Source organism: Trachemys scripta, chromosome 4, assembly GCF_013100865.1.
Source record: "Trachemys scripta elegans isolate TJP31775 chromosome 4, CAS_Tse_1.0, whole genome shotgun sequence".
Taxonomy (NCBI): domain Eukaryota; kingdom Metazoa; phylum Chordata; order Testudines; family Emydidae; genus Trachemys; species Trachemys scripta.
In genome coordinates this window covers 37353337-37368832 of record NC_048301.1, presented here as the reverse complement: position 1 = coordinate 37368832, position 15496 = coordinate 37353337, and the positions used below count along the sequence as shown (strand labels likewise).

The following is a 15496-nucleotide window of genomic DNA, read 5'->3' as shown; positions in this document are numbered from 1 at the left end:
GGTGCTTGTGTTTTGTCTGTGTTCTGCTGGGGATACTGATTTAACAAAATCAAAGGTTTGTCAATGAGCAGAACACAGTTTGATTACAACCCGGTGAATATTTCCATGGTTAAAGAAAAGGTTTCAGAATGCAAGGCTGGTTTTGTAATTTACAGTTTTCCTGCACATCTAAGTTTAATAACGATGACTATTTTCATTATGTTGTGCTTATTGAGAAGGTAAGCCGTCCGCCATGATAAAGAACTCTAAATTCAGCAATAACCATGGAGTGCACAAAGTAGCATCTCAATAACCCATAAACCATGATATTCACCTTGCCCCCATGTTGATCCTCATCTCAAGTTGCTTCTGGGAGCATGCTCTGGGCATAAGGGTAATGGGCTGGATGCAGGAATTAATAGACAAAGCTCTATGACCTGTGCTATGCAAGAGGTCAGATGAGGTCCTTACTGGCCTTAAAAAAATGACATTTATAAGATACAAAATCCAGCAAACTAGAACCCTAAAAGAGATTTTTATATTTAGCAAATTTACTTTCCAAATACATTTCATAATGCATTTTGTACAAACGTATGGAAGTTGCACTAATGTTTTCAACATGGATTATAGTGAAACAGAAACATCCAACCAAGCCAAAAAAACCCAAACCCACCAAATTAAAATAATTTATTTCTTGGTCAATGACTAATCAACCAATGCAAATGATGCAGCAAAGACACACAAACTACTTTGAAATATAATTCTGAAGAACAGTCTGTCCGAGACTGCAGCAAAAGATCAAGATACATGGCAAGGAGAGTTTCAAATAAACCCTTTAATCAAATTTACTATTTTAGTTACATATTCCAAATGAGACTGGGGGTTTGTCTACTAGTGCATTAGTCCGCACCACAGAGGTGTAAATTCTAGCGTGCACTAGCGTGTCACCCATATTGGCCCATATTGATGCTGGTGGCATGCACTAAAAGCTTCCCATTTCAAACAGTACTACATTAAAACACACACTGGAGAGCTTGTAGTGTGCACCAGCAGGGTCCACATGGGGCAGTTAGTGCACGGTAGAATTTATATCCCTCTGGTGCACACAAGCCCATAGTTCACCCAGTTCAGGGACAAGGTGGTTAATGCTTTTAAAAGATTCCTAGATTTTAAGGCCATATGAACATCTAGTGTGACCTCCTGCATAACACACATCATAGATTTTCACCCAGTGATTTCTATAGCTAGCACATTAACTTGTGGTTGAAATACTGGTGGATTTTCTCTCTCAAGCATAAGTATCCAAGTCAAGTGCCACAACAGGGACAAGACTGTGTAATAATAATAGTGTGGTTTCTTTTGGACCTGCACCAACTATTCCAAAGCAGTTTTCCCTCTTTTCTCCATCTAGACTCCTGCATGCACTAGAACTCCATCTCAGGTGTACAGCTTTGCAGAACTGTCTGTCCGTTAATCTGGCTAGTTACTAGTGTCTCTCTATTCATTTTGCAATTTGAGTGATCAGTTCACAGGCTGCCATATTTACCTAGAGTGCACAGTATCCAGTTTGTTCTGTAGATCAACTCAGTGCGTTTCTATAAACTGGCCAGAAGGTGGTACATTAAGACCAATGTAACAGTGAAATTTTCAAGATTATTGCCAAAACCTTTATATTGTACTGTAAATGTACACTGCAATTTACAGAACATAGGTAAGGCCCAATCCCTGGCCAAAGAATTTACAATCTAAGTTACCTAACACACTTTCCACTCAGGTTATGCCATACAACTGGGGCTCACTTAGCCCAGTTACAAACACTGTCAAGTTACTTGCACTCAATTCTCAAACAACTGACTTCATCCTTCAAATCAAATGTATGCTGCCTTGTGGTGACTAATTTGGTCTAGAATATTTCCAGCAGTCCAATCCATTAAACGAGACACCCACAACAGTTTGCAATCACAAAGACAGCTGCTGACAATTGACCCGTCCCAGATATAACTTAGACTGGTCCCAGGTGAGTGATGGCAAGAGAACTCAAGCTCCTAATGGGCTATTATGCTAAGACCTTGTCTACACTAGCACTTTTCTCATTGCTGACCTAGCCCCAGTGCAGCCCCACCAGGGAAAGTGACAGCGCGAGTACTGGGTGTTTTTATCTTTGTGTTGTGGTGGCAGCAGGTTTTGTAAGGGCAAGGGTTGGATGCAGGATCAGAAGAAACTCTGTCTAGAGGCTGGGGAGCATTCCTGGCAGGGAGGGTAGAAGGGCAGAGAAAGTGCCCAGAGGGAAGAAGGGTGGGAGCAGAAGTAGGGTGGGCAGGGGCCATGCCCTTGGGAAGAGAGAAGCCCTGCATATGCCCCTCCCCCAGCCATAACTGGGAATCATCTCTCTCTCTTTGCACAGGTCGAGGGATGACAGAATAGTAGAGATCATCTGCCCTACCTCCCTCTAGCCAGGAGTCTTAGCCTGGAGTTCTCATCCTATTCTCCCTGGGGATTCAGACAGCAGCAGAGGTCTAGGCAACAGGCAGCACTCTATGCTGGCACAATCCTCTCTTTCCTCTGAGCCAAGAAGAAAGAAAAATACATAAATGGGCCTTGATGGAAGAAGAGTCAACTGTCCACTGCTGCTTTCTGCAGACACACAAGTTACAGCTTAAAAGACCTGATCAGTCTGGATATCTGGACGGCTGAGCTCAGGTCTGAATGGCATTCCCATCTGTGCTTGCTTTGCAGTGATCCTGCAGGCAGTTTGAAGGAAGAGGAGGATACTCTCCATTGACCTGTGAGGCTCTCTCCCAATCAGGGCCTCCTTAAGAGTGCAGGATTTGCAGCCTGTCACTGAGCAAATGCCTTCCTGGGGCTTTCACACTGTGTAGGCAGAAAGCTGCTCTGAGGGAACATGACTGATAGGGACTGACAGAAGAAGAGAAAAAGCAAAGCCAAGCCCTCCTAATCTCTCATCGCGATGGTGCTGACTTAGCATGGACATTAGTTAGTGATAGATATCTTTCACTCTGCTGCATCTACACTGGCAAGAGTGGGACCTGTAATTCAACACAGGTGGAAGCTGTCCAGGTTACAGGGCTAGCTGCCCCTCTGTCTCCTTCCTGGTTTCTCTGAGGACACCCCCTCAGGTGTCAAGCCTCATGCCTTTACCTCTTCTGGGACAGAATTCCACAATTCTCCCACTCAGACTAGCCCTGGCTTATGGCACCCCATGAATCCACTGTGCTTGGGAACAAAGCATTTAGAGGCACACATCTAGCTGACCTAAAGGCCCTGATGGTAACCTAGGCAGGCCTAGGGTTGCCAGGTGTCCATTTTTTGACTGGAAAGTCCAGTAGAAAAGGGACCAGACAGTGTCCAGTCACCAGTACCGGAGTAACTGTAATCAGGCTCCCAGCTGAGGGCAGGAAGAACAGCAGCTGCTGCTGGAGCCTGGAAGAGCTGCTCTCTGCTCATCTGCTGAGGGAGAGAAGTGACTGACTGGCTCCCGGACCCGGCACCAGCCTCTCCTGCAGAGAGATAGGTACCAGAGCTGCCACCAGGGGGGAATCCTTTGTGCCCCCCCCACTGTGCCCCTGCCCTTCGCTCTAGGGACAACCCTCTCTCTCCCCCCACCCCACTGTGCTCTGGCCCCTCACTCCAGGGTGACTGACCCCCATCTCCCAATCTGCTGTGCCTCGGCCCCGTGCTCCAGGGTGACCGACCCCCATCCCCTACTGTGCCCTGGCCCCTCGCTCTGGGGACCAACTCCTCCCACCCCTCATCCTGCTGTGCCCCCACCCCGGCTCAGGTGTTTTTACCACTATGTCATCCAAATCTGCTTTAAGCAAGTCTACACAAACAGAGATTTTAAAAACTGCACCAAGTCTACACTACAGCTTCAGCTGTTACGATTATCAGTAGAGCACAGGTGCTGAAGTATGGGTCTTAATATTGCTACAGTAGACAAGACCCTTGTAGGGCACGGGGACAAGGAAGTCCTTATGAATGCGAAAGCTGCTCCTGTTCCTAACAGAGGAGGAAGCAAAAGAAAATGTCAAGTAATTCAGGGGGGAAGGAGGTTTCTGTGACTGCAGCCACTCCAAGAAGGAGAAAAGGAGATAAACATGGATGACAGATGTTACAATTCTTGCATTAAAACAGCTGATCCAAACAGGTTATATTTTATCAAGGCAAATGAAGAATGCAGGATGCCTTTTTGCAGGGACTTTGGACTTAGCTCATATCCACAAAGAGCTTAATATCTACTTCCTCTCTGATTCTAATCGGCAATAGATATGAGGTTCACCACTCCCTTCTGGCTGCTGCATTAGCAGGTACTTTTAATAGCAGACATCAGGAGAAAGTTTAGGCCAGGCAGGAATATTCTGGAGTTTGGGAGAATGTTACAGCAATCATTAATGCTAGTTCAAGAAGTTTCCGGGAGCTCATGCTTCCAGCTAATGAGAATAAAACAACAGTTGCTAATTCTTAAAAAAATAGTAAAAACAACCTACACATGGATATGCAGCCCCCGTTAAAGGATCTGTTACCAACACACTTGGGGCAGCTCTCTTTTGCAGACTGTAGTTCTATAAGGTTCCTCTTCCACAGACATGAATGTAGCTCATCTCTGTCAGAGTCTTCGAAGGAACGCACAGGGGACTGATAAGTTACAGAGATTTCCAGTGCCAGGCTTTCCATTCAAATCCAAACTATGTGGCAATGATCAAAAATTGTCCCCATCCAATGGCTGTTTGGTGGCCAGCGCAAAATGAGAGGATGGTCTCAATTCTTTTTCTACTGGGGAGGTTTGTGCACCACAAAAAGCCACCATCACCACAACTGTCCCCTTCCCCTAGCTGGCAATGCCAGCAGAGAGGCCAGAGATTGAGTGGGCCATCTGCCTCTTACTCCCTAGAGAACAAAACACCCTAGCAGTGGGAGGGGGACAGGGGAAGTTGTGTTGCTGCGGTCAACTGTCCATGCATGCTGTATCTGTTCTGTGGATAAAGAGAAATTCCATCCCCAGGGTTGTCAAATAGGTTGGCACAAGAGCTGAATTCACTAATAATAATAATAATAATAATAAAAAATTCTCTCTGTCTGCTGAGGCTCAGTCAGTCATTTAGCATTCAAAAGAATTATACAGCTGCACTTCAGTTTGGAGGCAGGAGGCAGAGCAGTAGAAAAGGGAGTATTTCATGTTTGATGACTGACACTGACAATTGAGATTTATATGTATATAAGAACATAGTCCTTGGTAAACATTTAAATCCTGGAGTCCGGAGCTTCAGATGAAGGGAAAAGGGGGGAAAAGAACAAACATTTCTATTTTCAAACCTGTAGCAAACCTGCATGCAGCACATGCCTGACACTTACTGGCTCCCTACAGCACTTTAAAATAGTAACACTGACTTCCTGCTTCCTGAACCCAGGGCATTTCCAAGGATTAAGTTTTATCTCATACATAGTCATTGGCTCAAATTCTATCTGCTAAATCGGACTGTGTGCGTGCATACAAGAGAGGTCTGAGGGACGGGGATGTGTGTTAGAAATTCTTTTCTTTGGACAACGAAAACACAAAGGATGGTCTCACCTTTCACAGCTGTGAAATAATCATCTCATATTTATAAAGTATCTTTCAACCCAAGGATCCCAAAGTAATTTACAAGCTAGATCACTGCTCAGTGGCTCTTACTTTCAAAACACCTACAGAACCTGTTTCCTAATGTCTAGCTTAAGTCTCTGTGTACACTAGAACAGGGGTCGGCAACCTTTCAGAATTGGTGTGTGCCGAGTCTTCATTTATTCACTCTAATTTAAGGTTTCATGTGCCAGTAATACATTTTAATGTTTTTAGAAGGTCTCTTTCTATAAGTCTATACTATATAACTAAACTATTGTTGTATGTAAAGTAAATAAGGTTTTTAAAATGTTTAATAAGCTTCATTTAAAATTAAATTAAAATGCAGACCGCCCCGGTCCGGTGGCCAGGACTAGGGCAGTGTGAGTGCCACTGAAAATCAGCTCATGTGCCGCCTTCGGCACGTGTGCCGTAGGTTGCCTACCTCTGACCTAGAGGGAGCTGACATTTGCCTCAAATTATTTCAGGAGCTTTGTAGTACACGGCACAAGGGTTAAGTGATTGGTTGGAGACGGGGGTGAGAAAGGAAAGAGGAAAGCATGGAGGGAATGATCTATATGCAACCAATGGATCTACACAGATTTTGTTTCAGTTGTGTGTGTGTAGCTTGATTAGCACCTGCCCACACTATCCCACATTGCAGACTGCTAGTAGTCCCTCACTTGCACAAGCACCAAATATAGCCTCCCAACAAATGCAACAACAATAAGGATACTGTGACATCAGTATCAGAGAAGCAGAATGATCTAGTGGATTAGGATTTAAAACATGAGTTTTAATCCCAGCTCCACCACTGTTAGTGGAACCTTGACCAAATCACTGACCTCCATTCTGCAGTTTCCCTCTCTGTAATACAGAGACAATATGGTTACACTGCAAAGTGCTAATGGCTGCCGTCAAGCAAGTCTTTGATCTATAGGCAATCGCAGACCTCATTAAAATTGATGGGTGTGTGACACTACGCCCCATACTCTTCATTGAGATACTGTTATGATATGAATATGGCATAACTAAGATGTATTTTATGCAAGACTGGTCATGTGAGGTATCATTGGAAAGGTTATAATTTACTGATTATCCTACTTGTATGCCTGTATCATTTCTGTATCTGAAGTTAGGAATATTAGGAATATTGACTACGTAACAATTACAAGTGGGTTTACAACTGGGGAACGCCCACCAGACAGAATGCAATCAGCCTGGATGGGCCGTTAAGAAGAACAATAGGACTTTGAAGATGCTAATCTCCAACCTTCTTGAGAAGTTTCCTGGGATGCTGCAAACAACCTTGTCTCATGGCTGCTTTGACAATGCAGGGTTATGTGATCATATTACCTGGTACTGGATTCCATCTTGGACTACTAGGATTTTTCCACTAATAGGGGGTGGGAATCAAACTGGGAAACAAAGGATTCCTGCCATATGTAAATCCTATTTAAAGCAGGGAAGTGAGTTAATCTTGGTTCTTTCTTCACTGAATCCCCACGCAAAACATCTAAGAAACAAAGACAAAGGGAAGGAAAGGACTGAACTCAGGCTGGAAAAGGTGTCTGGCCTGTAAGAGACATACCTGGAGTTTTAAGCTGCAAGCAAGAGCAGATTGCTTTCACAAACCTCTGCAATCTGCCTAAAACAAGATTTATGGTGAGAAATTACTTCTTGTAATTAGTTTCTTTATTAAGCTTAGTTTGTGTGTTTGTTTTATTGGCTCAGTAATCTGCTTTGATCTATCTTGTGTAGTTAATAAACTTGTTTTTGGTTTTCTCTAAACCCAGTGTGTGGAATCCATAACTGGGGGCGGGGGCAAAATGCTGTGCCTATCTTCCTCCACATTGAGGGAGGGAATGAATTTCATGAGCTTACACTGTAGTTTTCTGTGCAGTGAAAGACAATATAATTTTGGGTTTACACTCCAGAGGGTGTGCGCACTTGAGTGCTGGGCAATTCCTTAGCTGAAAGCCTTCCCATGCAGTGCTGATTTCAGTGTCTGTGTTTTTCTGCAGCTGGGTGTGTCCCTACGTGTGTGCATGCTAGAGGAGGCTTGAGGGCCTGGCTCAGAGAGGCAGTGTAAGAGAGCCCAGGCTGATGGAATGGGCAGACTCAGTGGTACCTCAGTACATCAGGTAGCATCCCGGAGGTGGGGAGTAAGCCATCACAGGGCGTATTAGCCATCCTTCATTCAGGCAAAACTGGAGAAAGTAGCATGGCCTAGTGGATACAGCACTGGACTGGGACTTTGGAGACCTCAGTTCTGTTCCTGGGTGACCTGGTGCCAGTTATGTCACTGCTCTGTGCCTCAGTTTTCCCATCTGTAAAATGGAGATAATGATACTGACTTTCCTTAAGTGCTTTGAGCTCTACTGATATATTAGGTATTTTATTATCTTTAAGAAGCAATTAAGATCCTTTATGGAGTAACATAACTGAGACAACAAAAACCACCACTCAAGACTACCAGACTGAGAAGAAGCTAAGCTATGCAAGCTGGGTGGTTTCTCTGAGGACTGGTTGTAAATGCAGGGGGATGGGGCACTGATTGGTTAAAGCTGTGTGTTTGTAACCAGAAAGTCAGAAATACAGTCTTGAGCATGGCCCTGAGAGGGAGAAGAGACAGAGTTCCTTGGAGCCCAGGACTGGCTGGAAAGCAGGCTTGAAAATTGCAAGCAAGAAATTTGTCCTGCTGCTGTTTGTCCCTGCTGTGTTCATGGAAATGGGACTTTGTACATTCTTTGTAAACAAACAGAATTGCATCAAAGAAATCCCTGACTTGTATCATCCATTTCTCCACCTAATGGAAGAATCCCATCACAGCCCAGAATATTGGCTAATGTGCTTGAGCCAAAAGGCACAAAATATTCTCCTTAATAAATCACTTTGAGACCTGTGGATGAAAAGTTCTAAGTATCACTTAGCAATAGCAGAACTTCCTCTAAACTGACATCACAGCAATAACAAAGACTGCCCAGACTGGCAAGATTTTCTCTGTATTTACACAGTATTTCAGTGTCCCAGGATTCCTTGTGCTGACTAAAACAATAACCTGCTGGATGCAAGATTCACTACAGGTAATTGGAGGGCATGTCTTTCACCATTTCTCACCATGGACGGAACCACCAGGTAGCAGTCTGGCCAAGCTAAATACGGACAACATGATTATGAGTGGCAGCCTGCAAGACACACAGTGCAACCAGTATTGTTTATTCCACAGCACGACCTAATCAAGCAACATTACACCAACAGATTTATTATCATGGAAATTGTGAGCTGAAGTATTGATTACAGACCTGGTCTTATCTGAATCTGTTTGCCTTATCCATAATTTACTGATGGACCAAAATGAAAAGTTGGCAATATTGTAACAAACCAGAGCTGAAGAAAGGGTTATCATTAATTATTCTGCATTATTTAGGTGGGAACAGTGGTGTTTACCAGCTTGTTTACCCCTGATCTTGCTGGAAGGAGAGGGCACAGGACTGGAACAAAGAAAGGGTTTGTGTGTGGCCTAGAGGAAAAAGCAGAGTGGAGTAATAGGGGAGGGAAGAGAATTGATTTGGTAGTCTAAGAAGAGATTTGGGAGTTTTTCCAAGATTTTTACCTCAGAGAGCAGGCTTGCCCTCTATGTCTAGTATGGATTATATAAGGATGGGGGTGGCTGTTTTCACCCTTTCTTACAGAACCCGCACCTGGGAGATGCAGGTATTCACCCAGATAGAAATGGGACTATAAAAATAAGTCATAGGAGGTTGCTCATAGAACCCAATTAAGGAAAGCTCTGCAGAGTGAGAGTTACCAGAGAAACCCCAACTGAGAAACGGTTAGACTTCTCAGTAGTACACCAAGATTTTCAGAAAGAAGTGCCTAGATCTAATAGATCCTGGAATATATTCTCATTATATCGGTGTAAATACAAGACTCTATTTTATCTGCTTATATCTGTTTTTCCTGACTCTCTTTCTAAGCCCATTTAAGAGTTGTTCCCAGTTTTTGTATTGTTGTCTTTTCCCAGGATGCAGATATTAAAGCTCCATGTTGAGCAAGATTTACTAGGGGACCATGGACTAAGAAGAATAAAATTCCCACCAGTAGCACCAGTTCAGCCTTAATCATTATTTGTATTATGCTATTGCGAAGAGCCTCCTACCCAAAGTTGGGCCGTACTGTCCTAAGCAGAGTACAAATAGAGTAAGAGAGAGTCACTGACCTGAAGAGCTTACAGTGTAAATAAGCCGCCCTAGTAGGAGTTGTAGTGTAGACATAACTCTGATGGAGTCTGGTATTTTTTCCAATGTGCCTATTAAAACAGCAGTGTTAACTGACACAGTGGTAAAAATGCTAGAAGTTTACAAGTTCTTTGCTGCAGTCAGTGTTCTGCATCTCCTTCCACACTGGGAAAGTATAGCCCTGGTCCGAAAGCATTTTCAGCTGCACAGAAAGTGTTCCTGACAGCATGTGCCAGCGACCATGGATAGGACACAATTTTTTTTTTTTTTTAAAACATCCGGAAAATGTTGTTTCCCCCAATCGCTGTTTTATAAAGGTTTACTCTACCCATCCTGGCCAGCAAAGCAGTGCTGAAGATGGTTTCAGAACACAGCCGATTTCCCAGACAGATGGAGCTGTACCTGCTTGCTTTCCAATGGCAGATGATGAAAATGTTTCTGAGGGTAACTGGGGTCCAAGTGAATTTGTGGGTGTCACACTCAAAATGAGCATGAGTTGACTGCCTGGCTTTAAAGATCAGTTTTGGGTATTTCTACACTGCAATTAGAAACCCTGTGAGGTGAGAGGGGCCCCAGAGCTCAGGCTGCAGCCCAAGCCCAAACGTCTACACCAGGGGTCAGCAACCTTTCAGAAGTGGTGTGCCGAGTTTTCATTTATTCACTCTGATTTAAGGTTTTGTGTGCCAGTAATACATTTTAACGTTTTTAGAAGGTCTCTTTCTATAAGTCTATAATATATAATTAAACTATTGTTGTATGTAAAGTAAAGTTTTAAAAATATTTAAGAAGCTTCATTTAAAATTAAATTAAAATGCAAACCCTCCCGGAGCAGTGGCAAGGACCCGGTAGCGTGAGTGCCACTGAAAATCAGCTCGCATGCTGCCTTTGGCACGCGTGCAATAGGTTGCCTACCCCCTGGTCTGCATTGTAATTAAACAGCCCCTTAGCGTGAGCCCCACAAGCCCAAGTCAGCTGGCATGGGCCAACTGTGGATGTTTAATTGCAGTTTAGACAACTTATCATCTGATAACACTATCTCACTTCTCATCCCTAGTCCTTGGGGTGTTTGCAAAAAAGACACAGAAGGTCAGGATGACAGACAACTGATTAGGCTAGTCATCCTTTTGCTCCTGGCTTGGAACTCCTCTAGCACAGCCATTTCCTTCAAACACATGAACAGAGCAGGCCTCGTCATAAAAGCCCAGCTGCTATGCAACTGCTCACAATTGCAGGAAATCAACAGAACCAAATACTGTGCTGTTATCTTTTTCTATCATTTGGAGTTTTGTTTTTTCCTATATATGTGTGTGTGGAGTCATCACAGCACACAAGGTTATTAGGGGTCACTCCACAGAAGCAGCCATTCAGGAACGATCCAGCAAACCACTGCTTCCTCTTTCTCACTCATCTTTCAGATGGGCTGAGTGGGAGAGCATTTACAAAGGACAGATAGGCACAAATCTCAGTATGAAATGGGAGGCTGATCCATGAGGGCTCCACGTGGCCAAGGATGAAGGACGGAAATAGGTGACCCGTGATACAATAAAAATATTTTTAATTACCCTGGGATTGTGTGGCAAGAAGTTGAGAGGAAATCCAGGCTTCCTTCCTCTCCTCTCAGCACAAACATTGTCACATTTCCATCAGGCATGGAGACCTTGACACACCTTACAGATTTGGTTTCTGCCTGTGGTCTAAACACATGATGTATGATGCCAAAATACCCAGGTTCCCTTTTGCTAGACCTTTGTTGTGTATATCAGTTCTGATTTCTGCTCTTTTTTATCCTCACCTTCCTCCCACCTTGGTTCCTTACAATCTTCTGGGTCTTCCCCTTCCCCCGCAAAGGGTGCTCTGAGCTCTGGGCAAAGAGACAGGAATTCACCTAGCAGCTTCATTCAACAGTCCTATGTCCCTTTGCGAAATGGTAACAGGAGCAGAGAACACTAAAATAGCCTTGTGGGGGAATTAATCAGGGGGCCTGAACATCAGCAAGGTCAGGCTGATATGAGCATTAAGTGAGCTTGTTGCCATGTATAAGAGGTGAGGAGTGAAATCTGCAACCTGAAGGCAGTTGATAAAAGAAGGATGAGAACTTCTGTCATTGAATATCTTTTATAGGTCACTACTAGGGAGGTAGAATACTGGGAGAGGATGGAACAATGCTCTGTTGCATTATAGCAATGCCTACATTGAGTGTGACAACACCAAAATGGAAATGAATGTTTGTGTTATTGAGGGAAGAGAAAGAGATCCAAAAGATGGAATATTTAGCACATATATAGGATAATAGTGCACAGAGATGGAAAAGACCTACCACATCTTCAGGGTGCAGGATGACAGAATGACAAGAGAGGGAGGTAATTACATCAAGGAAGAGGTTGTGCTAATAAACCTTTCCCTCTTACCTAATATGGAAAGTGGTTTCTTTAATGTTCTGTAGCCCTCCCCCACTCTGATGGACATCTAAGAGCAGCTTGGTAGCCTGCTGGCTGAAAGAAGAGATAGTAGAGGACAGAATGTGAATGGCATGAAAGACAACAAACAGGGGCCAGCAGCTGCCTCTGTCGTGTAAACAAAGCACAACTTTTCTAAAGACCATGTGGGCTTTAGCAGCAGAGCCTTGAAAGAACTGAAGTCTTCAAACGGAAACATCAGTTTCAGGAAACATTAGTCTGCAGAACTGAAGAGTGAGGGGGGATTTGATTTAGTCTGCAGAAGAGAAGAGTGAGGGGGGATTTGATAGCAGCCTTCAACTACCTGAAGGGAGGGGTTCCAAAGAGGATGGAGCTAGGCTGTTCTCAGTGGTGGCAGATGACAGAACAAAAAGCAATGGTCTCAAGTTGCAGTGGGGGAGGTCTAGGTTGGATATTAGGACACACCATTTCACTAGGAGGGTGGTGAAGCACTGGAATGGGTTACCTAGGGAGGTGGTGGAATCTCCATCCTTAGAGGTTTTTAAGGCCCAGCTTGACAAAATCCTGGCTGGGATGATTTAGTTGGGGTTGGTCCTGCTTTGAGCAGGGGGTTGGACTAGATGACCTCCTGAGGTCTCTTCCGACCCTAATCCTCTATGATTCTATGATCAATGATTAGAGAAGTGAGGGGATTCCAGATGAAAAGATATTAAAAGGACTGGGACTATTCAGTTTGGAAAGAAGAGTAAAGGCAGAGCAATATTAATGAAAAAGTCAGTGGTGCATTTCTCTTTATTCATACAAAAATATCAAAAGGACATTCAGGAATGAAATGGGCAACAACCATTGAACAGGTAAAAGGAAATGCTTGTTAAAACAATGTGTAATGAAGCTGTGGAACTCACTGTTGCAGGATATTATGGACGGAAATCTAAAGGTTCTGAAGAGGATAAGGCTTCTATGAACAAGAATAGCATCTGCAGTTACATTGACTAGGGCAACCATACAGTCTCATGTTTCAGTGTATAAGCTGATCACTGGTTGGGGACAAGAAGAAATTTCTCCCATGAAGTAATAGTGCATAGTTGTCTCAGTACATTATGGAGGTGATTTTTCTCCCCTCTCGACTCTGAGACATTCAGGTATAGACAAGTAACCAGAAACCGAGACCACATTAAACTGAACCATTAGGAAGGTCTGAACTGGGTATTCCTAGAATGCTGTTCCCATAAAGGACTTCTTACAGGATATGAGCATGCAGTGTATTCTTTGACCTCTAGAGCTGTGACTCCAGGAGTTCATAGGTTCACACTGGACACCTCTGAGACAATAAGGTCAAAAGAAGGAACATGGAAGGACCAGCCAAGAGGAGAAGGCACATATTCTTCATGTAAAGCTTTGAATTAAACATTTCACATATCATTTGCTGATGGACGTGCTTATTCCCCACCTGAATTCATCAAGCCAGATTCTGCCCTCACTTACTCTGATTCAACTCCACCTAGATCACTCGGGCAATGGTAGGTGTAATTAAGAGTATATCTGTTTGTGTCAAGGAAGTAGACTGCACTGGAGACAAGTGTGTAAGAATTTTAGTGCTCCTGAAAGGCTGACAGCCCTGGAGATTAAGTTCTTATTTACTGACTGACAGACACAGGATGTTTCCCCCCAACTGCCCCATCACTGTGCTTTATCCCTGACCTGAAAGAACAACTTTGAGGAATACGAGCTACCTTCTTACCACATGCCTCATTCTGTGCTTGGCCTCTCTGTTGGGACTGAATAAAGCTGCCCATTAGAACCATCTTGGGTGATGTTTTCTGTGATGTACACACCGGTCCAACATGAATTGGACCGAGACCCACCAAACTCATTTAACATAAGCCTCTGAACAGCCATGAGATAGTAATGACTTGACTTGAATGGTTACCTAAAGATGAAAGACTATGCCACCCATTAACAAATCCTCGAAATCAACCAGTCCTCTCATGTACAATCTCATTCCCATGAGGCATCAGTAGGTAATTAGCAAGCCCCTGCAAAACCAACCAACTTCCCTCCCCTCCTTGTGAGGAGTCTGAACTCTTTTGCCCATCTCTCCCCTACAATTAAAACATAAATTAAGGGAGATCCCCCTTTAAACCTCCCCATTACATTTAGCCCCTGCTTTGTGTTGAGCTCTTTATCTTGGGGAAGCTGCTTCATGGAAAGTTCATGGGAAGACAATTGTCCTGCAGATAATAAAGCTGTCTGCAAACCAGGCATTTCTGAACAGAGGCAACAACAGCTCAGACAGAAGAATTTTCTACCTGTTGCTATAGCAGCAGGGTGAATGTGATTCACTGGCAACATTATTGCAGCCACTGCTATGGGGTAGTGGTGAGTGAACATGTCCATTCCAAATCCCTGCTACACTGCCTAGCCCACAGGCTGTGCACAGCTCTTAAGGAGCAGGCAGAAGTGTTAACTCTTTACTGCACATTACCAGCAAAGAGCAGCAGAAGCTGGTGGGGTTGTTACAGCACTGGTTTGGAACTGCCTTCCTTTTGGGTCCATCAGAATCAATAAAATAAACAAAGGGGAGAAAATTCAAAGTGTTCTCAGAATTGCCAGGTTTCCAGGTGGATTAAAAATGCCCAGTAGTTGCTGTACACTATTAATGTAAAGTCACAATTAAAATAGCATGTTCTGTCTCTTTTCTCCGTGCAGTATTCTTCAGTGTTAATGACAAGTCAATTCAATTACCCAAGTTAACATTTCCCAAACATAAATATAGCCCACATTCCAGGCAAATTCAGACCATTCAGAGCTCCACTGGAATTTAACGAACCTGGCCCTAGGTGTAGTGTAGCAAGCAGTGCATGCAGACATGGCACAAATAGAGTGATACATTTTGAAACCCAGAAGGGACCATTGCGGTCATCCAGTCTGATGTGCGTAAATATACACCCTAGACTTTCAGCAAGTAGTTCCTGCATCAAGCCCATAACTTCTGGTTGAGCTACAGCATAATCTTTTAAAAAGATATCCAACCTTAATACAGATGCTCTAAGAGGAAGGAAAGAACTTAGATCAGTGGTCTCCAACCTTTTTATGCACAAGATCACTTTTTTAATTTAAGTGCAACCCAGGAGCTACCTCACCCCTTCCCTGAGACCCTGCTCCGCTCACTCCATCCCCCCTCCCTTTGTTGCTTGCTCTCCCCCACCCTCACTCACTTTCAGCAGGTTGGGGCTCAGGAAGAG

At 43.9% G+C, this 15496-nt stretch overlaps 1 protein-coding gene across 2 annotated transcripts in view; it reads right to left on the bottom strand.

Annotated features, from left to right (window-relative positions):
- Positions 1 to 15496, bottom strand: part of STON2 (stonin 2) — a 115997-nt gene that overhangs the window by 36654 nt on the left and 63847 nt on the right. The gene's annotated exons all lie outside the window — the stretch shown is intronic.